Source organism: Chenopodium album, chromosome 3 (genome assembly GCF_948465745.1).
Source record: "Chenopodium album chromosome 3, dcCheAlbu1.1, whole genome shotgun sequence".
Classification (NCBI taxonomy): Eukaryota; Viridiplantae; Streptophyta; class Magnoliopsida; order Caryophyllales; family Amaranthaceae; genus Chenopodium; species Chenopodium album.
The window spans coordinates 41,385,765-41,413,369 of record NC_137836.1 but is presented as its reverse complement, the minus strand read 5'-3'; the positions used below and the strand labels follow the sequence as shown (position 1 = coordinate 41,413,369).

Below are 27,605 nucleotides of genomic sequence, written 5' to 3'. Positions count from 1 at the left end.
GGACAATAGAAACTATATGTCCTCTTCAATGATTCAAATGGTCTCGGTTCGAGAGGTTTGACTTTAATTACCACTCTCGGAGAGCATTTTGAACATATTAGCATAGGAAGTCTCAATTGGAGTGTAGGGCTTGCTACTCTTCTTTGGTGTGTTAATTACTTGGAGAGAAAATGGTTTCTTATTCATAGGTGGGACTTTAACATGCTTCCTTCGAACCACCTGTTCTTGCTTTTTTGCGAATTCTATAGCTTCACGTAACAAGTCTATTCCCTCCCACATCGATCGTATGAGAATCCATACTTCTTATTTAGTTGCAAGTTCTTGTGCAGAACGTAAATCATCCATGGCATCGAAAAAGGTTTCCTCCTCTTCTTTGATAGCATTAATTTCTTCAACAGGTTTGATGAAGGGTGATGAATCAACATGGTTTTCCTCATCAGAGATAGCCAAAGAATCAGAGAGTGGTGCATTGTTGATATTTGGCTTCTTGCTAGCAGGGGGAAATGGAAGTTTATTGTTGTCAATCAAGTCTTGGATAGCTTCCTTAAGCTTCCAACAGTTCTTAGTGAGATGGCCCCTTCCTTGGTGATACTTGCAATGTGTGTTGGGATTCCAGATAGCTGTCCTCTTTTCAACAGGTGGATCCCCAAATGGTCCAATAGGAGTTATAAGACCTTTTGCATTCATTCGGTCGAATGCGGTGTCATAACTCATACCAATAGGAGTAAAGTTCCTCCTAAATGGTTTCTTTTGTCCTTGGTTGTTCATAGCAAGGACTTCACTCAAATTAAAGGTGCTAACATTATTTGAGTGGGTGGTTTTGGAAGAAGAAAGATTGTCGTTCTTCTTACCTTTTCAGCCACTGTTGGAGTTGTTATTATTAGCAGCTTTTTGTTTTGCAAGGTCATCTTCAATGTTAATCCCAATGTCATAGACGGCCTTGAAAGTATGTAAGCTGTTTTGGTACTTAAGATTCTTGGAGTACTTTTCTTGAAGGTTCTTAATGAACATCCTCACAGATTCTTTTTCACTCAGTAGTTCAATCATCCTAGCAGAGGTTTCTCTCCATTTATTAAAGAAAGAAGTGAAACATTCATTCTCTTTTTGTTTAAGTATTTCAAGTTCTATATGATTAGTTTCAACTTGAATATTGTATTTATACCTAGCAATGAAAGCATTTACAATTGATTCCCAAGTAGAGGTTTTCTCTTTGTCAAGGGAAGAGAACCATTGTTGGCAAACGGTTTCAAGAGATAGAGAAAAAAAATAATGAAATACTTTTCTATCAATCCCCTTAATATTCATTATAGTTTCAAAGGCTCTTAAATGAAAATAAGGGTTATCAGTTGCCTTGAATTTTGGGATGTCGTTGGCATTGAACTTCTGCGGAAGAAGCTCCTTGTCCACCGAGACCCCTTGCGAGCTAATGCCCTGGAACCTGTAATCATTAGATATCTTGCTCAAGCTCTCTTGCATGAGCTCCATTTGTTGTTGCTTCAGAGGGTCATTGATTTGGAGGGTTAAGGTCTTTAGCAACTCAGTAACACAAGCCATTTGCTTCTTGAGTTCACTGACTTCTTCTTGACTCGCCATTATCTTCTTGGCTTTTCTTTTTCGACTCACTGGTTTATCAAAAAGTTGTACTTGAACGAAAAGGTTGTCTCTGATTAAACGCCCTTCCTTTCTTGACCACGCGCTGTAAATTAAACCATTTTACTTGTTTTAATGACTTAACTCAAATTGTCTTTGACTTTACGGGTTTATAAAGAATAAGAAAAAATAGGGTGCATATTTTTTGGAATCAAGTATATGGGTTCAAACAAGTGGTTTAATTGGAGGATATATATTCGACTTATCCCCCTAAAAAAATGACGGAAAACATGCGCATACTAGACTCTCTAGACATGGTCAAAGTGTACATACATATTAGTGTGTGCTTTATTTGTGAGTGCAAGTGACATGCTTTGACTCATGTGTAAGACCATGAAACTAAGTGCTTAGACTCAATTAAGGACTAAATAAGGTTACTGCCATTAATAAAATAACCACCTGATTAATAAACTGTTCAATTAGACTCGTCGTGATGACTCGAGCAAAATTCTGAAATGTCGCCAAAGCAACAGGGTTGTCGCCGCACACTGCAGTGCAGGGCCAGACGACGGAGTTGTCCCTCGGCGTTACACAGCAGCGTTTGGCGCTGCAGCCCAAATTTCTGCGCCATTAGTGGAACATTAATCTGGGATTGCTTTCAGTATTTTTACTCTACGGGACAGGCCTAAAGTCGTACTAAGTCAGTTCTGATTAATTTATTAAACTTGAATTACTCTAATTAATTAATTAATTAATTAGGAAAAGTCCTTTTAGTCATTAATCAGTTTATTTAGGCTTAAAAACAAGTCAAACAAACAGTTAGGAAAAACACATAGAGTATGCACAACAAATAATGCACAAGTAGTCAAGTAATAACAATATGATACAATGAGTTTGCAACCTAACCATGGCTCTAGTTCTCTAAAGTTCGGGATATGGGTTAGTAAAAGAGGGTCCATGGTTATGAGTCCGGATGCACCGCGCGGAAGCCTTACTTTTGGAAGGGTTGGCGCGAGTGGATGGGACCCCGCGAGTTAAACTCGCATGGTTTGGTGAATTCAACATTCTCGGATGTACCCTTTGTTGCTCAGAGCGTTCAATCAGGTAGATGAAGCATGAATTCCCAAAGGGTTATGTCCATATGTAGAACACATATGGGTTTCAGAATAGTGAGAAAAACTCAATTAGGAACTAGAATCGAGCCAACAGTGCTAGATTTGGTCAAAATAAGAACGCATATTTCTGGCTCGGTATTGGAAGAACGCAACGCCAGCCAACAAGGACTGTCGCCGTGATATGAGCTTTTTCGCCTAGCAACAGAATTGTCGCTCGGCGACAGAGCCCTATCTATGTTCCTACACGCCTCAGCAGCTGTCTGTGTTCTTAAATTTTCCAGTTTTTCGCAGCATTATTTCGATTCTAGTTGTGAAAGATGTTCCTCAAATTTCTTACGTGTAAAAAAAATCCTATGTTTTTTACTCATTACGAATGGTCTTTCCAATGAGAACCTTTTTTTATGCATGTGACAATAATATTAATCAAAATTACGCACATGAAATATTTAGAACTTTTCGAGTCTCATCCACTCATTCTAAATCATTGCCGAAATAAATTTCTGGAATTTAAATAGAAATCCTCCCCAGTGTAGTCGCCATAAACTGTAGGGAATATTTCAAGCATTACCCCAAACTTGAACCCCACTGTGATCATACACTTAAGCATGGTGGCGTCCAAAGGGAAGGAAGCTAGAGCAAAATAGTCGCCAACAAGTTTAAGGAACTTGTAAACCGTTTACAGGGTGAAGTTACACCCTTTAATGATCCATGAGATCGTTAACTCCAATAGGTTTGGAACCAAGACTGGAAGTTCGGGGATGAAGGTACAAATTCAATGTAAAAGAGAAAGAACCTGCCCTAATAATAGGCCTCTACATTATTCTTCTCGTATTCATGTGCGCTTTCTGACTAACATGCAATCATTAGGTTTACCCTAAACCTGTTTAATCTATGTTGGTTGAATATTTAATGCACAAATAAACTATTATTGGCGATCACTTGAATTATAATCAAATTATCCTAAACAATATTATTAATTATCTTATTTAGTGTGATTACAAGTACAAATTCCCTTTAAACATGCATAAAAGGCGTGACCAAGAAATAACAATAAATAATATAATCAAGCAACATAACATTAATAATAATTATATCATAATCATGTTAAAAATAAAGCATAATAATAGCAAGATCCTAGGCATGATACTAACAAGATTAATAACTATCTCTAGCATGTCACTAAGCAATAAAAATGAAAGCTTTAACCCTAACATGATACTAACATGCTATTAAAAAAGACAAATAGGAAGCATTCTTAACAATCATACTTGATATTAGGAATTTTTAGTTGTTACCCTAAACATGATACTAGGAAGAAATAAAACTTCCTAACATGATACTAGGAATCAAAGTAACAATCTAAACATGATTTCTTTATCAATAAAACATTTAAAACACTTACTTGGATGTCTCGTACCTCTTTCTAATAACAAAATACACACGTTAGTAACTTCAAGGAAAATATAAAATCAAACAATTAAGGGCTTGTTTGGCATCATTTTTGGTTTTTAGTTTCCTGTTTTTTTTAAAAATAAAAACCAAAAACAGGAAACAAGAAAAAGGTGTTTCCACTTTTTTGTTGTCAGTTTTCAAAATTATTATGATTTTAATAAGTTTAAATAATTTTTGATTCATTATGTGACATATATCATATAATTTTATACAACAAAAAACCAAAAAACAGAAAACCACAGCAATGTCAAACGAACCCTAAGTTAAATAATTGAAATAGAGATTTGGGACCAAACCCTTAGAAATACCAAACCTTTCACGTCTAGGGCGAAGGCAACATCAAATGGGGATAGGTGTGTCTAGATCTTGTGAATGCGGAATTTTGTGTTTGTGAAAAAAGTTGGTTTAGAATAAAAAAGAGAGAGTGTGTCAAGATTTTCTTGATGAGAGTTGGTGATTAAAAACGGAGGTCTAAGCACGCTATTTATAATGAAAATAATCCGGATATGATAAAAAAGAATCGAAATTTTAAGAGGAATAAAACACGACGCTGGCGCCGCAACTGCCTCTGTCGCCGCGCGACAGGCTCGTCGCTAGGCGACAACTTGGCGTTCGGTGCTGCAGGCGATTTTCCACACGTTTTCTATTTTTCTGATAAAATTAAGCGTAAAAGTCCGTACGAGGGGTAAAATCATAAAACTCATAAAACTCGATTATCAATCCTAATCACATTAGGATTCAAAAGAACCTTCTAGAAGATTCTAGAAGACTGTAATCAATCCTAATTGCATTAGGAATGATAATTCATAATAGGCCCCCTCTAGATCATTGGGCCGCATATAAATATTAAATCGGGCCCAGTTTAGTAATTTGGCCATAACTTCCACATTATTTAACGGACTTGGGCTTATAATATATCGTTGGAAAGCTCTTTTCGATCTCAATCCAACTACACTATTATTGGACCCTTATCATGGATCAAACTAAATTGGATCGGCTATTTTTATAAAATAGGTTTTCGAAAAATGAGAGAAAGAATAGAAATTTAATAAAAACTAACCGCAACACTAGACTTTCCACACTTTCACTTCATTCGATTATGATTCGACGTGAAAGGTATTCATCACCGCGTTTGGTTTTGGGGAGACACAAACGGGTGTCTATAGTAACGGGCTTTTCAGGTGTTCGTTTCGAATAATAGAGTTATTCGTAACAGGCTTTTCAAGTGCCTGTTTCGAATAACCCCGTTATCCGTAACCAGCTTTTCAAGTGTCCGTTACGAATAACGGGTTTATTGGTAACGGGACACGTTTTTCCCGTTACGAATACCTACTTATTTGTAACAGGTATAAAACTTGTCCGTTACAAATAGTGTATAATCAAATTAAAAAAAAAATAAAAAAAACCAGCAAAATGTTGGATTTCTTACACACCATTTTATCATTTAATGAGAAATGTTTATATTTTATAAAAATATAGTATTCAATTAATATTAATAAACTAATAACTAAAACATTAAAAGAACAGCTAAACCAAATCTCAAGTACAAAAAAAAATAAAATAAAAAATAAAAAAATAAAAAAGTCTTCTTTTCCTCTAAAGGCAGACATTATGTTTTATATATTTGTCTTTGTATACTTAAGCTACCTTCAACCAAAATTAAATCCACCAGAAGGGCCTACATTGCTCCACATGGTCCAGCTTGATTCCTATCAGTATGAAACCTTGCCTTTATTGATGTATGGCAGGATCATTTACAGGTATTTAGGGTAGAGATGATAATGATCGAAAGCTATAAATCCTTCCATGCGAATGTGTTTAGCTATAATATTAGATAAATTGTAGACTCCCTCAGGCTATTGGAGATTAGACTGTGAGATCAACCCACAGACTGGGATTCCGCCATGAGGTCTCATGTTCAATAGAACCGCGTCAAGCATCTTCCCTCCCAACATTCTCAAAATAAATGTCAATGCCTTCCGGAAAGTACCTAAACAAAACGCAAGATCTCCAAAATATCAGTTAGCATTACCGACAATGGTCATTTTTAGACATTCAGTTTAGCACAATGTTAAATATTTGGCCTAAAGCATCATACATACTTATGCTATGTTTGGATAACAAATTAGAAGGGAAATGGAAGGGGGGGAAATAGGAGGAAGAGGAAGGAAGAGGAAGGAAGGGAAAGTGGAGGAAATGATGAGCTCCATTTTCCCTCCAAATCTCTCCAATTTTGAGGGAAAATAGATCCCTCCCTCCCTCTTCCCTTCTTTCCCCCAACATTTATCCAAACAAGGAAGTTTGTCTCCCTCCCTTTCCCTTCCCTTTCTTTCCTTTCATTTTTTGTTATCCAAACATAGCCTTAATTCCATTAATTATCCTTCAAAAATCAAGTGATATTTAAATATAGAGCAATAATATGAGTTCTAGTCCAAGCTATAATTGAAAAATACTCAAGTGATGTACTACATGGATGATCAATAGAATTGGGAGACCTTTGAAATCTGAATTTCTTTTCAATAAGATCTTCTAGACTATAGGTCAGATAAAAGAATGCAGCACTTGTCTTACAAGGAAGACAGCATTGCATGTAAATAGGTTTGGTTAGGAAGGTCTTCATACACAGAGCCTCACATAGGCACATGGGAAATTCTTAGGGGAGGTGCTAGTATTTCATCATAGTTTTCATTATTATATTCTCCTCGGTCTAAGGAAATTAGGATCTCAAATTCTTATGGCATACTGAGTGGAATTTTCTTTTTTGATTTTGTGTATAGGATGACTGCAGCGAGACTTGGAGTTCATCAATCTTATGTCATAATTGTCTTTGTTCTGCCTGATTTCTAATGACAAATACATTGGATCCTCAACTGTTTCGAATTTTGATGTACGATTTCGAGTATTTAGGCAGTAGGCCAACACAATTTCTTTTCTACTAAGGTGAAAACGGGGCAGAAGAGGAGTGCAAATTAGAAGGTCATAAAGTAAGCATGATTTCCAAGCAGAAAACAAAAAATGAGGGCTAATATCTTAACACAATTCCCTTTTTCCAGATCAAGAAAGTGGAAAAAGCTAACGAGATTAAAAGCCAAAAGAAAAGAACAGGATACATTCTCATCACAGTGTCAATACTTAATACGGAGAATCTCAATATAAAAAACACTATCTAAAACATTTCCCGTTTAAATTCCTGTTAGCCCATTCTTTCAAGTAAAATTAGCTACGCTGTTCTGGCTGGTGATAGTACACGGCAGACATTTACGATAATGAATCGTATATTTACAAATCACACGGATGTCTAGTAACTAAGGTAATTACAAAGCAGTTCATGATAACTTGACGATTCTAATATTAGCTGAACCCACAGTCCCCCTCCTGGCCCTGCAGAGAAAGAGCAAGAAAAACAATTAACTTAACCAAAAAGAAGCTTGCAGAAGAGATTGTATGTTGATCAAGAATGACATTGCTACTCTTATACTTCAGTTAAATTGGCAGCTCAGCCCCGTACCAAGCTTTCCTCCGAAAGTCTTCGCAGTTATTGAGATCAAAGTTGAAAATAACACTTACACAATCGCCAGTAACACTCTAATCAGACATAATCGCCATTTTGCATTAATTCCTGTAAAAAAAAGCAATAAAATAAAGTAAAATCTTTTTGTCAATTATCCATATAATTATACAACATATCAAACAGATAACCCTATTTATACAAAAACGCACTCAAAAAATTCAATTATAACAAAATCAAGGAAATAGGAAAGTGTAATAAGAAGATCTAAATCATCAGAAAAATAGTAGAGAGAAAGAGGACCTCTGGAGAGAGACGCTTGCAGAGACCGCCACCAAGGGGTGTATAAATCGACGACGAAGACATAATTGAAGGTTGAAATCGAAGAATCAAAGTTTGAATCAGCCAACTCAATTACTTCTCGATCCATGTTGAATTATTGTACTTTACTTGATCATATCCCCTAGTTTTAACACCAAAAAATGATCATAAACGGTTATATTAAATATAAAAACATTCTACCCAAATAATAAGAAAATATTATGAAACCTAACTCAAAAGCAGAAAATATTATGAAACCTAAACTCACCCACAAGAAGAAGTAGCTAATGCTGCTTCGCCCATTTTCTACTTCGATCTACCAAAATCATCGCGAGCAATTCACTAATAGGACCTTCTAGGGAATATTTCAAGTCATTCCACACTTAAGCCCCACTGTAATCATACACTTAAGCATGGTGGCGTCTAAAGGTAAGGAAGTTAGAGCAAAAGAGTCGCCAACAAGTTTTAGAAACTTGCAAACCGTTCACAGGGTTAAGGTTACACCTCTTAACGATCCAGGAGATGGTTAACTCCAATAGGTTTGAAACCATGACTGGAAATTCGGTGATAAAGGAACAAATCCAAGATATAATAGACTTAACCGGCCCTAAAAATAGGTCTCTACTTTATTTTTCTCGTATTCATGTGCGCTTTCTGACTAACATACAATCAATAGGTTAACCCTAAACCTGTTTAATCCATGTTGGTTGAATATTTAATGCACAAATAAACTATTATTAGCAATCACTTGAATTATAATCATATTAACCTAAACAAAATTATTAATTATCTTATTAAGCGTGATTACAAGTACAAATTCCCTTTAAACATGCATAAAAGGCGTGATCAAACAATAACAATAAATATATATCAGCATAATGATATTAACAAATTATATATAAATTATTCGTCAATTAACAAATAACATGAAATAAATTGTAAATTAACAAATTATGTAAACAATTTGTAAATTAACAAATTACGTGAAACAATTCGCTAATTAACAACTTACGTGAAACAGTTCGTAAATTAACAAATTACGTTAAATTATATAATTCGACACAACAATAACCATCATCATAATCATAATCATAATTATAATTATAATTATAATTATCATAATCATGTTAAAGCACAATAGCAAGATCCTAGACATGATATTAATAAGATTAATAACAAACCCTAACATGTCACTAAACAATAAAGATTAAAGGTTTAGCCCTAACATAATACTAACATGATATAAGGAAATAATAGGAAACCTCATAACAATCATACTTAATATAGAAATTTTAGTGATTACCCTAAACATGATATTAGGAAGATCAAAACACCCTAACATGATACTAAGAATCTATAAAATAATCTAAGCATAATTTCTATATCATAATATCAATAAAGTAATTAAATGACTTATTTGGATGCCTCGTATCTCTTTCTAATAACAAAATACACATGTTAATAACTTCAAGGAAAATAAAAAATCAAACAATTAAATCAAATAATTTAAATAGGAATTTAGGACCAAACCCTCAGATATATCAAACCTTTCACGTTCAGGGCGAAGGCAACTTCGAACTTGGCTAGGTGTTTCTACAAAAAATGTATGAGGAATTTTGAAAGAGGGAAGTTTTAGAAAAAGAATAGAGAGAGAAGGAAAGCTTCTAACTTTTAGAGAGAGAATGAGAGAGAGATGATAATTGTGAATGATTAAAACGGGGAGATATGACCCCTATTTATAGAAAAAAAAATAGCACGAAAATCGAAAGAAAAGAGTTCGAGTCCTATTCGGAATAAAATACCATCTTTCGCCAACAACAGGAGCAGCGCCAGACGATAAACTTGTCGCCAGGCGACAGGTATCGTCGCCAGGCGACAAACCTGTCGTTTGGCGCTGAGACAATTTTTTGCGGATTATTTTTATCATATCTTTTGATACAAAAGTCCAAATAAGTCATATAATATGTCGTTGGAAAGCTATTGAAGTCTACTTTCCAACCCAATTAGAATTACATTAAAATCTTCTGTATATAAAAAGATTTGGCTAAAATAGTTGAAGGGTGTCAGTTTTTGATAGATTTTCGTATTCCATTCATATATTTTTCGTTATAGCTCGGAATTTATATTATAATATATCATTGGAAAGATAATTTCAAGATCTATCCGAACATATAAGATTTGGATAAAGATTATGAGGAACAAAAATAATATCTGACTCTCTTTGAACATCTTTAAATTTGAATAGAATTAGGAATTTTTTTTAAAAAAAGGAAAGTTTTATTCAATTTCAAACTCTTTGGTTTTATTTTTTCAAAATGGATAATTAAGATTTTTTAGAAACTTATGAAAGTTTCTAATTAATCCTAATTAATTTAGGAATAGGATTAATCCTTTGGACCCTCCACATGATCATTGGGTCGTAGGGGAAATCCGGTTTGGGCCCAGTTTAGTATTTTGGCCATAACTTCCTCGTTATTCATCGGAATTGGGCTTATAATATATCGTTGGAAAGGTCTTTTCAATCCCCATCCATCTACACTATTATTGGACCCATATCATGGACCAAACTAAACTAGAATGCACGTTTTTTAAAAATAGGGTAAGAAAAGAAATATTTTCAAAAACAGAAAGAAGAGATATTTTAATAAAAACATCCTCACCACTAGACTTTTCACACTTTTGCTTTTTTCGATAAAAAATGACATGAAATGTATTCATCACTGGGGTTTTGTTTTGGGGATACATATTTAGGTGTCTACAGAAGCCCCCATTTTGACTGAGTTTGGAGAAACGCAAGTTTCGAAAACAAAACTTAAAGTAATGATAGGGACGGAGAATGATTTAGAACGTTCTGCAATTCTAAATCATTCTTGAAATGCCAATACCTGCAAATTAGCGTTAGTTAAAACAGATAAGAGAGTTAAGAAACGCGTATCTTGCACCGTCAAGCACACTTCTCTAAGAATAATCGATTTGTTGATGCATTTGTTGTTGTGACAACCTTCCACAAGCTAGGGAACGCCATCTTGCTGTTTTGATGTTGTGGTCGTGTTTTGCCGCTGTTCGTGTTCACTCGTCTCTGAACAAAAGAGATTCTTTTTTTGGATTGTTCACTCGTCACTAAACAATGGAGCTTTTAGAAGAAATGTCCATGCGTCTCTGAAATAAAGAGCTTTAATAGGATGCCCACGCGTCTCTGAACAAAAGAGCTTTAATAAGATGCCCGCGCGTCTCTGAACAAAAGAGCTTTAATAGGATGCCCGTGCATCTCTGAGCAAAAGAACTTTAATAGGATGCCCACACGTCTCTTAACAAAAGAACTTTAATAGGATGCCCACGCGTCTCTAAGCAAAAAGCTTGAAAGAAATGTCCACGCGTCTATGAACAAAAGAGCTTCTTTTTTAGGATTTTTCATTCGTCTCTGAACAATGGAGCGTTTGGAAGAAATGTCCACGCGTCTCAGAACAAAAGAGCTTTTATACTACAATTGGAATGATGCAACCCTTTTTTTCTTTTATACTACAATTGGGTATATAAGCTAGTTAAACTAGTAAAGTCTACATCATAATTACTCACAAAAAAAAACAAAAAAAAAATTATCATGATAATGATCTAGTACTACACTATTCTAAACATGGTCAATCAGCGGTAAAATTTGCCCATCCTCTTCTAGCATTCGTCAAGAACCCTTGCATAACAAGCATCATTTCTTATAACTCTGGTTCTTATCTTAATATTTTAGATTTAACCACATTAATTCATGTAAATGCAAATTCAGGCCATATCTCCCAACTCTAATTAACAGCATAACACAACACATTTGACAAAAAATTCTAGAGTGAAGAAGGGTTGTTCCTTTTGAAGAGTGAAGATATAGTACCCAACACGGCAGTCTTCCTCAAGGGTAAAAAAAAATCTAGTACAGAAGTTTACTTATGATGCCAATTGTGAAGAGTAGTATATATGCTAATAAGATCTACCCTTGCCTTGCTGATACAGGATGAAATCTTCTAGCTACCTTCGAAATCAGCATCTATGGCCAAAAAAGAGTAGTATATATGCTAATTAAAAGCGAATACTTTCCTAAGATGAACAAAAGATCTAGAATCATCAGTTTTAAGAATCCAGGCTAATAAGCAAGCTGAGCACGTAGATTCCTCTATGAACCTTGTTACTTATTCTCCACTTAATCAACCCAAAGACACCCATTCCTTCCATGCACTTTGATAACAAACTTGTAAAGCTGTGACAGACTGACAATAGAATCTAAGCCAATAGATTGAATACACTTGCAATAATAATGCACTCAATGTTACAACTAATAAGGACACATTCAATTTTTTAAACATACATTTGACACCTTAAGTCAGGACCTAAGAACATCAGCATTATTGCCAAGCCTCGACTACAGAGACTCTCATTCAAGACATAGTGTGTGTTATATCTATGCATATACAAGGGTAAGCTAGTTCTGACAAAGTGACATGCAACAAGTTAAACAATAGCTGGCATATTAAACCAGGGCCAGACAGTGAGACAACAAAATCTAACTCCACTGAAGATGAAAATGAATCACAATTTGCCAATTAAAAAAAAGAAAAAGGAAAAGGAAAAGATAAAGAAAAAGCCCATTCATGTTACTATCATTAGAATTCGAGCTCGGCATTCCTTTGTCTATTTCAATTCCATACATATTGAATCACATCCACCTTAGCGTCAGTAGACCTCCATGACTTAATTCTAACTGCTATAATTATACCAAAAAACAATAACGAAACCATAATTTAACTTGAACTTTTATTTAAGCAATGGTTTTGGAACTAATGCCTAAAACCATTTCATTGACTCAATAATAACCATATAAGGTAGTAGATGTTTCGAACTAAAATGAATGAAATCCTAAAACATAATGTGGGATAATTACAAACCTGACTGAAATGAATGAAATACAGAACATAATGTGGCATAATTACACACCTGAAGAACCATTTGTCAATTCCACCACACTTTTTGAATCCACAACAATTTTATCAACAAAATTCAATTCCAATTCATCATTCCGAATCACAATCACATACCTAGGAGAGAAACATGGTAAAATACCAGCACAAGCCATGTAAGAAATGGCAGCATAAGCTCCACGTTTAGTCATGACGGAACCTCAAAAGAGTTTATTGTCGTTTAGTCAGAATTGTTCTTCACTGAATTCGAACCCATCTCAATCCCTCTCATCTCAATCCATCTTTATATTCTGCACAATCGAGCTCAAATCCTTAACTCTTCTTCCCTTCTCACTCAATCATCAACTCTAAACAAGAAAATATCAAAATCAAATCGCAAAAAAAAAAAAGAAAAATGAATTAAATTAAATCAAATGAGATCTTGACCTTCAATGATCACCGCCATATCCACTTCTAGGTAATGAAATTCGTACAAAAGACATTATGAATTGGGTCTTCTACCATTGATGTTATTCGGAGGAGAGAGAAAGAGGTAAAATTTGGGATTTAAGGTGATGAAATGGAGGAGAACGAAGAGAGAGAGAGAGAGTTGATCGAAATGTGAAGGTTTGACGGCTAAAGGAGTTGAAACCCTAATACTCCATATTAAATGAGTAATGGGCCACTCTCATCAACTGGGCCACAACGTATTCATAACGGGCACATAGTGATCGTTACGAACAATATAGTATTCGTAACAGACAGAAATTGTGTCCGTTACAAATACTATATTATTTGTAACGGGCAAATTTCTGTCCGTTACGAATACTATATTATTTGTTACGGACAATATTTTGCCCGTTACGGATATATTTAATGTAACGAGCATAGCCTTGCCCGTTACAAATGACCCGTTACAAATGACGATTTTTCCACCAGTGAACTAAAAATTCCTAATATCAAGTATGATTAAAAGAATGCTTCCTATTTTCTTTCCTAATATTCATGTTAGTATCATGTTAGGGCTAAATCTTTAATCTTTTTTGTTTAGTGACATGCTAGTGTTTGTTATTAATCTTGTTAGTGTCTTGCCTAGGATCTTGCTATTATTATGCTTTAACATGATTATGATAAATATGATTATGATTATGATGATGATTGTTATTATGATTATTTATTGTGTTGCTTATTTATATTATTGTTATTGCTTGATCACACCTTGCATGTTTAAAGAGAATTTGTACTTGTAATCACGCTTAATAAGATAATTAATAATCTTGTTTAAGGTTAATATGATTATAATTCAAGTGATCACTAATAATAGTTTTATTCGTACATTAATATTTAACAAACATAGATTAAACATGTTTAGAGTTAACCTATTGATTGCATGTTAGTCAGAAAAGCACGCATGAATACGAGAAGAATAAAGTAGAGGCCTATTATTAGGGCGAGTCTTTCTCTTTTAGATTGAATTTGTACCTTCATCCCCGAACTTCCAGTCTTGGTTCCAGACCTATTGGAGTTAACGATCTCCTGGATCGTTAAGGGGTGTAACCTTCACCCTGTGAACGGTTTACAAGTTCCTAAAACTTGTTGGCGACTCTTTTGCTCTAGCTTCCATCCCTTTGGATATGATCACACTGGGGTTCAAGTTTGGGGTAAGGATTGAAATATTACCTACAGTTTTTGGCGACTCCATTGGGGAGGATTTCTATTTTAATTCCTGAAATTTATTTTGGCAATAGTTTAGAATGAGTGGATGAGACTTGAAAAGTTTAAAGTATTTCATGTGCGTAATTTTGACTAACATTATTGTCATATGCATAAAAAAAAAGAGTTCTCATTGGAAAGACCATCCGTAATGAGTAAAAAACATAGGATTTTTACACGTAGGAAATTTGAGGAATATCTTTCACAACTAGGATCGAAATAATTCTACAAAAAACAGGAAAATTTTAAGAACACAGATAGCTGCTGAGGCATGTAGGATTTGGCGTCTAGAAAACAGAGCCCGTCGCCGAAGATATGGCTCTATCGCCGAGCGACAATTATGTCGCCAGGCCACAGGGCTAATATCCCGGCGACATCCTTATTGGCTAGCGCTGTGTTCTTCCAATACCGAGCCAGAAATATGAGTTCTTATTTCGACCAGTTCTAGCAATGTTGGCTTTATTCTACTTCCTTATTGAGTTTTTCTCACTTTTTTGAAACCCATATGTGTTCTACATATGGAAATAACCCCCTGGGAATTCATGCTCCATCTACCTGATTGAACGCTCTGAGCAACAAAGGGTACATCTGAGAATGTTGAATTCACCAAACCATGGAAGCGAGTTTAACTCGCGGGTCTCATCCACACGCGTTAACTCTTCCAAAGGTAAGGCTTCCGCGCGGTGCTTTCGGACTCATAAGCATGGACCCTCTTTAACTAACCCATATTCTGAACTTTAGAGAACTAGAGCCATGGTTAGGTTGCAAACTCATTGCATCATATTGTGCTTACTTGATTACTTGTGCATTATTGTTATGCATACTCTATGTGTTTATCCTAACCGTTTGTTTGACTTGTGATTAAGTATAAATAAATTAATGACTAAAAAGGAATTTTCTTAATTAATTAATTAATTTGAACTAATGAATAAACTTAAAATCGAGTCATAGTTCCTTTAAGTCAACCCGAATTTTTATTCTTGTATACTGCACAAACGTCAACTTGTTTTGGTCATATCCAGAGTTCTAGAAAGATTTACGAGTCGTAAAACCAATGGATCTGTAGCCCCGAGTTTTATCTTTAATTTGGCGTTGGTTTCATCCCAATCAGAGTCACAGATCGAAAGTTATGACTAAAATACCACAGTCTGTCCAGTTTAATGCGTATACATGAAGTCTTAACTCAGCCTTTGATTGAGTTTAGTCACATAGTCTAGCCACATGGTCATGACACGAGTCTTAACATGTCACCTACACTCACTAGTCCTAGTACACACTTTGTATATGTCACCATGGTCATGTCTTATGTTCATGTATGAGTCGTTTTCCGTCATTCGAGTAGGGGGTCCAATCTATTCCCATTCCCTTCCATCTTCTCTTCCACGTTGAATAGAGCTTGAGTCAAAATAAATAATAAAAAACTTATCCCTAATTTCCCTTTCCACAGTACTTGTTCGAGGAGAGAAGGACGATTAATCAAGGACAACACCTTTATTAAAGTTTAACTTTTTGATAAACCAGTCGATGAAAAAAGAAAAGCTAAGAAGATAATGGCAAGTCAAGAAGAATTCAATGAGCTTAAGAAGCAAATGGCAGACGTGACTAAGGTGATGAAGGCTTTAACCCTCCAAATCAATGACCCTGTGAAGCAACAACAAATGGAGCTCATGCAAGAAAGCTTGAGCAAAATATCCAATGACTATAGATTACAGGGCATTAGCTCACAAGGGGTCTCGATGGACAAGGAGCTTCTTCCGCGGAAGTTCAGTGCCAACGACGTCCCAAAGTTCAAGGCAACTGACAACCCTTATTTTCATTTAAGAGCCTTTGAGACCATAATGAACATTAAGGGGATTGATAGGAAAGTCTTTCATTCCTTGTTTTCTTTATCTCTTGAAACCGTTTGTCAACATTAGTTCTTTTCCCTTGAAAAAGAGAAAACCTCTTCTTGGGATTCCATAAAAAACGCTTTCGTATATAGATATAAGTGAAACATCCAAGAAGAAACAAACCACAGACAACTTGAGATGTTTAAACAAAATGAAAACGAAGGGTTCACTTCTTTCTTCAACAAATGGAGGGAAACTTCTGCTAATATGGTTAAGGTTCCTACCGAAAAAGAGTCTGTAAGGATGTTCATCAAAAACCTTCAAGAAAAATATGCCAAGCACTTAAAATACCAACACAACTTGAATACTTTCAAGGCTGTGTATAATATAGGCATTGACATTGAAGATGACCTTCTGAAAGATAATAGTGCGGGAGGAAAGAAGAACGACCATCCTTCTTTTTCCTCTCCCATTAACGAAGTACATGCTACGAATATCTCTAAACAACGGATCCAAAGGTCGAAAAGAGTGTTCACTCCACTTGGTATGAGTTATGAAACAGCTTTCGAAAAGCTACACCACAAGGGACTAGTCATGCCCATAGGTACTATCAAAGATCCAGTTCCAGAAGCCAGGCCACCTATGTGGGATCCTAATAAACACTGCAAGTATCACCAAGGAAAGGGTCACAACACTGAGGAGTGTTGGAAACTCAAAGAAGCTATTCAAGACCTGATCGATGACAATAAAACTTCCGAGATTCTAGCCATCGCAGAAGATCAAACATCCTTCGATCCTTCACTCCTTATCACACCTGTAGGTGAGCCCATGATCGAGATAGCTTATATAACCTCTATTGATTAAGTGGCCATGATTGAGAAGAATGAAAGAATTTTCTTAGACAATACCGGGGAAAATTTGTCAAGTCTAAAAGAGCACGTTCAAAAACTGCAAGATGTCATTGTCATACTCTTGAATATGGTAGAAGGACTAGCAAATCGGATGATGGTTATCGAAAAAAATTCTCACCAAGGATTTAATGAAGGGCTCAATGCTCCTAAGCCACGGCAAAACGAACCATTGAAGAATACACACCAATAGAAATGACTTACAATGAAGCTTCTAACTGTCTTCACGATTAAGGTCTCATTCACCCCGTTGGTCCAAGTCAAGACCCTCCGCCTGAAATACAATCTCCCAATTGGGACCTAAAATCTTATTGCCAATACCATAGATGTCGTGTTCACACCACCGAAGTATGTTTTTCCCTCAAAGATCGCATTCAAGGCCTCATTGATTCAAATCTCCTTTATGTTCCTCCGCGCGACAAAAAGGCCAAAGCAAGTAACAATAACAACAGTGGCTGGAAAGGAAAGAAGAACGATAATCCTTCTTCTTCCAAAAACACCTACTCTAGTAACAATATTGGTATCTCTAACCTTAATAAAATCTTAGCTATAACTAATCAAAGATCTAAAAAGAAATCTAAAAGAGAGTTCACACTCACTTGAATGACCTATGAAGTTGCTTTTGATCGTCTCTATGATCGAGGATTAATCAAACCTATTGGCCCTACTGAGGATCCAACACCAGAAAAGCGATCTTCAAGATGGGATCCCAACTCTTATTGCAAGTACCATCAAGGAAATGGTCATACCACTGATGAATGCTACAGATTTCAAAATCTCATTCAAGATCTCATAGAAGCAAACAAGATCCCATTGCCTCTAGCTAGCAAGGAGACTGGGTGATGATAAAGCAAATAACAAAAGACAAAAGGCGAGCTTCAACAACAAGATTTTGTGACCTCCTTTTTTCTATTTCTTTTGTTTATCCCTTCCCCAATAATTCTAGTATAAGCACCTTTTTATTCCCCTTAGATTTATTTTGTAAGATCATTCTTTCTTTTCCTTTAATAAAAATGAGCATTTTATTTCTTGCATATGATCATTGCATTACATCGCATTTAAAAAAAAAATCCATGTCGAACTGAGCACAAGGTATATCAATGATTTGAGGCACCCCTTGTAGCCACATCATATTACCTTTCACCCTTCAAATATACAATCTTTTCTTGATAAACCACTTTGAGCCTCGTCTAACGATAGACCTTTCTTTCTTCAACCTACATCCACCAAACCTTGGGATGGGATGGTGTGTAACTTGTTCAATTTCAAAAGCTTGAGTGATTTCGAAAAATAAAAAAGCAATAAAAAACAATAAAAGTGTACAAAAGGGCAAGTGTTCCAATGTCTTTGACATGAACATGTCTTTAATATGAACACGTCTCATATTGCGTCTCTTATCGAGTGCTCGGTACCGTGCCTGAGAAACATGAATGTCAAGTGAGTGATAGCCCGCATGATCGGGATTGCCCACACTTATAAAAATAAAATAAATGCAAAAGCAAAAAAAAGAGAACTAAAAAAAAGAGTTAAAAGCCTCAAGCATAAAAATATAGAGATTCAAATGCAAGGTTGCACACCTTAGGGGTTTATCTAGGGTCTTGAGCCTTTATCCCTTTCTTCTTTAACCTTTAAAATAACCACGTTACAACTCTTAAATGACCTCTTTGAGGTATACACATAATTGTGCGAGGTTCGGCTAGAGTTACGTTCGGCCTGATTCCTAACGGACACGTAGGCAACCTCACATCGAGGTGCGACTGTAATAAAAAATACATTGATATTTACACTTATAATTGATCATATCTAGGAATTTCCAATGCTCATCCCTTTTCATTTAGAGCTAGACTTGGGGGCTTGATCCCTACATTATTAACTTACCTAGCCTAAAGAGTCACCATCATTTGACTATTCTTGAAATAATATTTTCCCACACACTTAGCCCTTGCGGCCTAACTTTAGGGTCACTATCACACACATCACAGATACATGACCAAATATACTTCCCTTAGGAACCCTTTGTCATGAAATCTTAACACGACGTTGAAGCATGCCATGTCATATCAAAATAACTCACCACTTGTAATCGTTATTGCATCACGAAGTATGAAGTGCTTAGCCTCCGTGCCTAAGTTACCTACATACTTTCATTATTGGGTCAACTAGGATAGCCTAGGATGAATTTACCTTTGCACATTGAGAGATAGTGTAGACACCCATTTGTGTCTCCCCAAAACCAAACCCAGTGGTGAATACCTTTCGTGTCGAATCATAATCGAATGAAGTGAAAGTGTGGAAAGTCTAGCGATGAGGATGTTTTTATTAAAGTATCTCTACTTTCTGTTTTCGAAAACCTACTCTATTTTATGAAAAACGTGCATTCCAGTTTATTTTGGTCACTGATAAGGGTCCAATAATAGTTTATTTGGATTGGTCTTGAAAATACCTTTCCAACGATATATTATAAGCCAAATTCCGATGAATAATGAGGAAGTTATGGCCAAAATACTAAACTTGGCGCGGTTTGGTTCTTATTTACGGCCCAATGATCTAGAGGAGGGCCTATTATTAATTATCATTCCTAAACCTATTACGATTAATTATAGTCTTATAGAATGCTCTAGAAGGTTCTTTTGAATCCAAATGGAGTTAGAATTGATAATTATGTTTCAAAAAGTTTGAAATTGAATAAAACTACTCCTTTTGAGAATCATTGTTTTGTACGAGATGGGATATGTTCAAATATTATTTTCGTGCCTCATAATATTTATCCAAATTTTATATGGTTGGATAGATCTTGAAATTATCTTTCCAATGATATATTATAAAATTAAATCCAAGCTATAACGAAAAATATATGAATGGAATATGAAACTCTATCCAAAATTGACACCCTTCCACTATTTCGGCAATATCTTTTTATCTTCAAAATATTTTAACTTGATTGTTATTGGTTTTAAAAGTAGACTTCAAGAGCTTTCCAACGACATATTATATGCCTTATTTGGACTTTTGAATCAAAAGATATGATAAAAACAAAATCCGCAAAAACTATTTTGAAGCGCCGGACGACAAGCCTGTCACGCGGCGACAGACTCTGTCGCGCGGCGACAAGGGCTATTGCGGCGACAGCGACGTATTTTATTAATCTTCAAACTCCAATTCTTTTTTATCAAATCCGGACTATTTTCGTTATAAATAGGGTCCTTAGACCTCCGTTTTTAATGACCAACTCTCCTAAAGAAAATCTTGATACTCTCTCTCTCTATTTCTAAACCAACTTTTCACAAACAAAATTCCGCATTCACAAGATCTAGACACACCTAGCATAATTCGAAGTTGCTTTTTCCCTAGACGTGAAAGGTTTGATATTTCTGAGGGTTTGGTCCCAAATCTTTATTTCAATTATTTAATTTAATTGTTTGAATTTATATTTTCCTTGAAGTTACTAACGTGTGTATTTTTTTATTAGAAAGAGGTATGAGGCATCCAAGTAAGTACTTTAATTGTTTAATTGATATTATGATATAGAAATCATGTTTAGGTTGTTTTTGATTCCTAGTATCATGTTAGAATGCTTTTCTTAGTATCATGTTTAGGGTGATTTGCTTATATCAATTATGATTTTTATGATGCTTCCTATTTTCTTCCTAATAGCATGTTAGTATCATGTTAGGGATAAAGCTTTAATTTTTATTGTTTAGTGACATCCTAGGGTTTGTTATTAATCTTGTTAGTATCATGCCTAGGATCTTGCTATTATGCGTTAACATGATTTATGATTATAATTTTGTGATGATGAGTTATTATGATGGTTATTATGTTGCTTGATTTTTATTTATTGTTATTGCTTGATCACGCCTTTTATGCATGTTTAAAGGGAATTGGTACTTGTAATCATGCTTAATAAGATAATTAATAATCTTATTTAGGGTTATATGATTATGATTCAAGTGATCGCAAATAATAGATTTATTTTTGCATTAATATTCAACCAACATAGACTAAACAGGTTTAGGGTTAAATCTAATGATTGCATGTTAGTTAGAAAGCGCACATGAACACGAGAAGAATAAAGTAGAGGCCTATTATTAGGGTAGGTTTAATCTCTTTTAGGTTGGATTTGTACCTTCATCCCCGAACTTCCAGTCTTGGTTCCGGACCTATTGGAGTTGACGATCTCCTGGATCGTTAAGGGGTGTAACCTTCACCCTGTGAACGGTTTACAAGTTCCTAAAACTTGTTGGCGACTCTTTTGCTCTTGCTTCTTTCCCTTTGGACGCCACCATGCTTAAGTGTATGATCACAGTGGGGTTCAAGTTTGGGGTAATACTTGAAATATTCCCTTTGGACGCCACCATGCTTAAGTGTATGATCACAGATAGTATCAAACAACATTTGGCTAAGCTTATTCAACATGCACCATCAAACACTTCGATTCTTTTTCGCGTCTTTCTTTTTCGGGAGAAAGTCGGTACCCTCCACAAAAATGACGGAAATTTTTTGCTTTTTCGTATTTTAAGTCAAGCACATCACAATACAATGCACACACAAGTCATGAGTCACACGTGTCAATTCACCTTAGGTCAACCTCAAGTCAGTCAGACGCATTGAGTCAACCTCAAGTCAGTTAGGTCAACCCTAAGAAAAAACATCAAGCCTTAGGTCAACCCTAAGAAAAACGCTAGAAAAATCTTTTGGCAATCTTTGATTTTTACAGGATATAACAATTCAGCAAAGCTCCTGTTCGTAGCCAATCGAACGATCTCAATCATTCAAATCTCTTTGTTAACAGACGCGTGGACATATCAAAAAGCTCTTTTGCTCAGAGACACGTGGGCATATTATCAAAATGCTCTTTGTTCAGAGACGCGTGGACACATCATCAAAGCTCTTTTGTTCAAAGACGAGTGAACATCCCTCAAAAAGCTCTTATGCTCAGAGCCGCGTGGGCGTCCTATCAAAGCTCTTTTATTTAGCAACGCGTGGACATAATAAACAAAAGAAGCTCTTTTGTTTAGAGGCGCATGGACATAATAAACAAAAGAAGCTCTTTTGTTCAGAGACAAGTGAACATCAACAACATCAAAACAGTAAGATGGTGTTCCCTAGCTTGTGGAAGGTTGTCACAACAACAAATGCAGCAACAAATCGATTACCCTTAGAGACGTGTGCTCGACGGTGCAAGATACGCGTTTCTTAACTCTTTTATCTGTTTTAACTAACGCTAGTTTGCAGGTATCGGCGTTACAATAATGATTTAGGATCGCAAAACGTTCTGAATCATTCTTCGTCCCTATCGATACTTTGACTTTTGTTTTCGAAACTTGCGTTTCTCCAAACTCAGTCAAAGTGGGGGCTTCTATATACACCCATTTGTGTCTCCCCAAAACCAAACCCAATGATGAATACCTTTATGCCATTTGATTATCGAACGAGGTGAAATTATCAAAAGTCTAGTGATGAGGATGTTTTTATTAAAGTATCTCTTCTTTCTGTTTTACAAAATTTTTCTTTTCTGACCCTATTTATGAAAAACGTGCATTCTAGTTTAGTTTGGTCCGTGATATTGGTCCAATAATAGTGTAGTTGGATAGGGCTTGAAATAACCTTTCCAACGATACATTATAAGCCCAATTCCGATGAGTAATGAGGAAGTTATGGCAAAAATACTAAACTTGGCTCGGTTTGGTTCTTATAAGCAGCCCAATGATCTAGAGGAGGACCTATTATTAATTATCATTCCTAAAGCTATTAGGATTGATTATAGTCTTCTAGAATACTCTAGAAGGTTCTTTTGAATCCTAATGGAGTTAGGATTTATAATTATGTTTCAAAGAATTTGAAATTGAATAAAACTACTCCTTTTGAGAATCCTTGTTTTGTAGGAGATGGAATATGTTCGGATATTATTTTCGTGCCTCATAATCTTTATCCAAATTTTATATGATTGGATAGATCTTGAATTATCTTTCCAATGATATATTATAATATTAAATTTGAGCTATAACGTAAAAGAAATGAATGGAATATGAAACTCTATCAAAAACTGACACCCTTCCACTATTTCGGCCAACGACATATTATATGCCTTATTTGGTTTTTTGGATCAAAAGATATGATAAAAACAAAATCCGCAAAAACTGTCCTGTAGCGCCGGACGACAGGCTTGTCGCCGCGGACAGGGCAGTTGCGGTGACATCGTCATGTTTTATTCCTCTTCAAACTCCGATTCTTTTTTTATCAAATCCGGACTATTTTCATAATAAATAGCATCATTAGACCTCCGTTTCTTAATGAACTCTCAACCAAATAAAACTCTCTAATTCTCTTCTCTCTCTCTAAACTAAAGCTTATTCTCTCTCTTTATTTTTAGCCTAGCCTTTTACTAACACAATTCCTTATACATTAGCACTAGACACAAGTTGCCAAGTTCGAAGTTGCCTTCGCCCTAGACGGGAAAGGTTTGATATTTCTAAGGGTTTGGTCCCAAATCTCTATTTCAATTATTTAATTTAATTCTTTGTTTTCATATTTTCCTTAAAGTTACTAACGTGTGTATTTTTTTATTAGAAAGAGATACGAGGCATTCAAGTAAGTGCTTTAATTGTTTAATTGATATTATGATATAGAAATAATGTTTAGATTGCTATTTTGATTCCTAGTATCATTTTAGGATGTTTTATTTCTTCCTAGTATCATGTTTAGGGTAATAACTAAAAATTCCTTATATCAAGTATGATTAAAAGCATGTTGCCTAGTTTCTTTCCTAATATTCATGTTAGTATCATGTTAGGGCTAAAGCTTTAATCTTTTTTTTTAGTGACATGCTAGGGTTTGTTATTAATCTTTTTAGTATCATGCTTAGGATCTTGCTATTATTATGCTTTAACATGATTATGGTAAATATGATTATGATTATGATGATGACTGTTATTATGATTATTTATTATGTTGCTTATTTATATTATTGTTATTGCTTGATCACACCTTGCATGTTTAAAGGGAATTTTTACTTGTAATCACGCTTAATAAGATAATTAATAATCTTGTTTAGGGTTAATATGATTATAATTCAAGTGATCACCAATGATAGTTTTATTTGTGCATTAATATTCAACCAACACAGATTAAACAGGTTTAGGGTTAACCTATTGATTGCATGTTAGTCAGAAAGCGCACATGAATACGAGAAGAATAAAGTAGAGGCATATTATTAGGGCGAGTTCTTTCTCTTTTAGATTGAATCTGTACCTTCATCCCTGAACTTCCAGTCTTGGTTCCAGACCTATTGGAGTTAACGATCTCTTGGATTGTTAAGGGGGGTAACCTTCACCCTGTGAACGGTTTACAAGTTCCTATAACTTGTTGCCGACTCTTTTGCTCTAGCTTCCTTCCCTTTGGAAGCCACCATGCTTAAGTGTATGATCACAGTGGGGTTCAAGTTTGGGGTATTGCTTGATATATTCTCTACAGGTCCAATTTTAGTTTTAGCCATAACTTCCTCATTATTCATCGGAATTGGGCTTATAATATATCGTTGGATGCTCTTTTCGAGCTCAATCCAACTACACTATTATTGGACCCTTATCATGGACCAAACTAAATTGGACTGGCTATTTTCATAAATAGAGTGTAGAAAGAAATATTTTTTAAAATAGAAAGAAAGTTATTTTAATAAATACATCCACATCACTAGAATTTTCACACTTTCACTTCGTTTGATAATCAAATGACGTGAAAGGTGTTCAACACTCAGTTTGGTTTTGGAGAGACACATTTAGGTATCTACAGAAGCCCCCACTTTGACTGAGTTTGGAGAAACACAAGTTTTGAAAACAAAAGTCAAAGTAGCGATAGGGATGGAGAATGATTCAGAACGTTCTGCGATCCTAAATCATTCTTGTAACGCCTGATACCTGCAAACTAACGTTAGCTCAACAGATAAAAGTGTTAAGAAACGCATATCTTGCACCGTCGAGCACACGTCTCTAAAGTAACCAATTTGTTGCTATATTATTGTTGGTGACGACCTCCATAGTGCCTCGTGAACTCCATCTAAAGGTAACAGTGCCTCGCTATCTTCATTTGTTTGTGAAAATCCTCTACAGTGCCTCGGGAACATCATCAAAGCTGACTGTGCCTCGCCATCTTCAGGGGTTGTGACAGTGCCTCACCACGTCTATGCCTCACCGCTATAGACAATCTCCTCTCTGCTTCGGGACATCGTCAAAGACCACTGCTTGTAGCTGTCTTCAGTTTTATGATGATAACCTTCCCAGGAAAGTTATCGAAGACCACCGCTTGTTGATCCTCAGTGCTTTACTTTGATATTTTCTTGTTGTATTGATGCCTTAGGGGTGACAATAATCCTCTCTTCTTTAGGAATAATTGCCAACACAACTCTTGAATGATGTACGACAATCCGATTTAAGGAAAGTTGTCGATGCTTCGTAACAATCCATCCTAGGAAATGTTGCCACGATGAAGCGACAATTTGTATCTCAGAAATTTTGCCAAAGTCCAAATTTGGGAAAAATTGCCAATACTTCGTAATAATTTGTCATAAGAACCTTGCTATGATCGACGATCCACGTCTTGGAATATAACTCTTGAAAGTAATACACCTTGGAAATTTTCCAATATTATGCGACAATCCTCTTGGGAAACTATTGCCACAATTAACAATCCGCGTATTGGAACATTTGCAAAAAAGAGTCGATTGGCAATCCATCTCGGGAAAATTTGCCACAATTGAAATGAATGACAATTCAAGTTGGGGAACCTTTGCCGAAATATTAAGATGAAAAAAGACCTACGACAATCCTTTGGGAAATTTTTCCATAGGGAACTTGATGCATGACAATCCAATCTAGGAAATATTGCTAAGGATTTGATGAATGTATGACAATCCGATCTTGGAAAAACTTGCCAAATAGAGAAGGAGCACGACAATCCATGCTTGGAAACATTGCCAGTTTGAGATGACAATCCAATCTTGGAAAAATTGTCGAAGATTTGATGAATGTATGACAATCCGAACTTGGAAAAAACTTGCCAAATAGAGAAGGAGCACGACGATCCACGCTTAGAAACATTGCCAAAGGGGATAATCCAATCTTGGAAAATTTGTCATTGAAGAATGACGCTCGACACTTCACTGGAAATATTAACAGTTTGAGATGACAATCCAATCTTAGAAAATTGTCGTTTTGGTGATGTGCTTGTTTTTGAACCAATGCCTTTGTGGTTGTAATAAGCCAATGATTAGGCGCTTAAGCTAAGTGAGATGATCATCGTCAGGCCAATCACTGATTGCAATTGTAATTGAGCCGACTATTAATCATGTACTGTTAAGTTGCTTATAGGGGCTAACTAGCGTACCAAGGAACCCAATCAATCAATACGACCATTTGACTCTAATTCATTTGCTAAGTTGTTTGTGTCCTTTTGCTTCAAAATTTTAAAAAAATAAATAATAATAATAATAATAATAATAATAATAATAATAATAATAAGGTTTCAAAAAATAAAATTACTAATAATAATAATATTATTATTATTACTATTTACTAACAATAACAATAATAATAACAACAATTACAAAACACTAATAACATAATTACTAATTACTCAAATTATTAAAAACATAATCACAACAGCAATCAAAAATTAAAAAAAAAAACAAAATAATTTAATTAATATTAAAAAAAATTTGGAAAACGGACATCCACCCAAATATTCCGAATAAGGTGTGTCCGTCTGGAATTTCCGAATCCACCTTAGAAGATCCGAAAATTTTGGGCAGATCATGACTTCCTCTCAAAATTTCCGGATCTACCAAGGTGGATCCGGAAATTCCAGGCGAATCCACCTTGGGACATCTGGATATTTTAGGTGGATGTCCCTTTTTCCAGAAAATAAAAAAAACTTACACAATCTTCCGACGCATTCTCCGGCGTACGAATGTTCCAGTCGTCCATCATCCAAGACCCGTCACAAAAACTTGATTATTAATTTTTTTTTAAAACAAACAATTTATGGTGGTCATGGGGACCGATTTGGTTTGAAGGTCGTGGGGACCGATGTGGTGGGCTCGGGATTCACGTGGTACTATTTTGAGGGGACCGTATGGTATAATATGTTCAAGACCAACACAGTCCTCTTTTTATATTGCAACTTGCATCAAGGGCATGTTTGTCCATTCAAGTTAAAATGGAAGCGTTAATATG

At 35.4% G+C, this 27,605-nt stretch overlaps 1 long non-coding RNA gene across 3 annotated transcripts; it reads right to left on the bottom strand.

Annotated features, from left to right (window-relative positions):
• Positions 1 to 7,185: 7,185 nt before the first annotated feature.
• LOC145623958 (uncharacterized) lies at positions 7,186 to 13,558 on the bottom strand. 3 transcript variants are annotated; one of them, XR_014110331.1, is made up of 6 exons: positions 13,374 to 13,558; positions 13,065 to 13,294; positions 8,255 to 11,182; positions 7,969 to 8,128; positions 7,725 to 7,776; positions 7,186 to 7,538 (listed from the first exon to the last, which is right to left on the bottom strand). It is a non-coding gene; the product is annotated as an uncharacterized LOC145623958 (long non-coding RNA). The 3 variants fall into 3 exon arrangements; XR_014110332.1 differs by lacking the exon at positions 8,255 to 11,182; XR_014110333.1 differs by lacking the exon at positions 7,186 to 7,538 and having other exon boundaries at positions 7,546 to 7,776; positions 8,255 to 12,963.
• Positions 13,559 to 27,605: the final 14,047 nt, after the last annotated feature.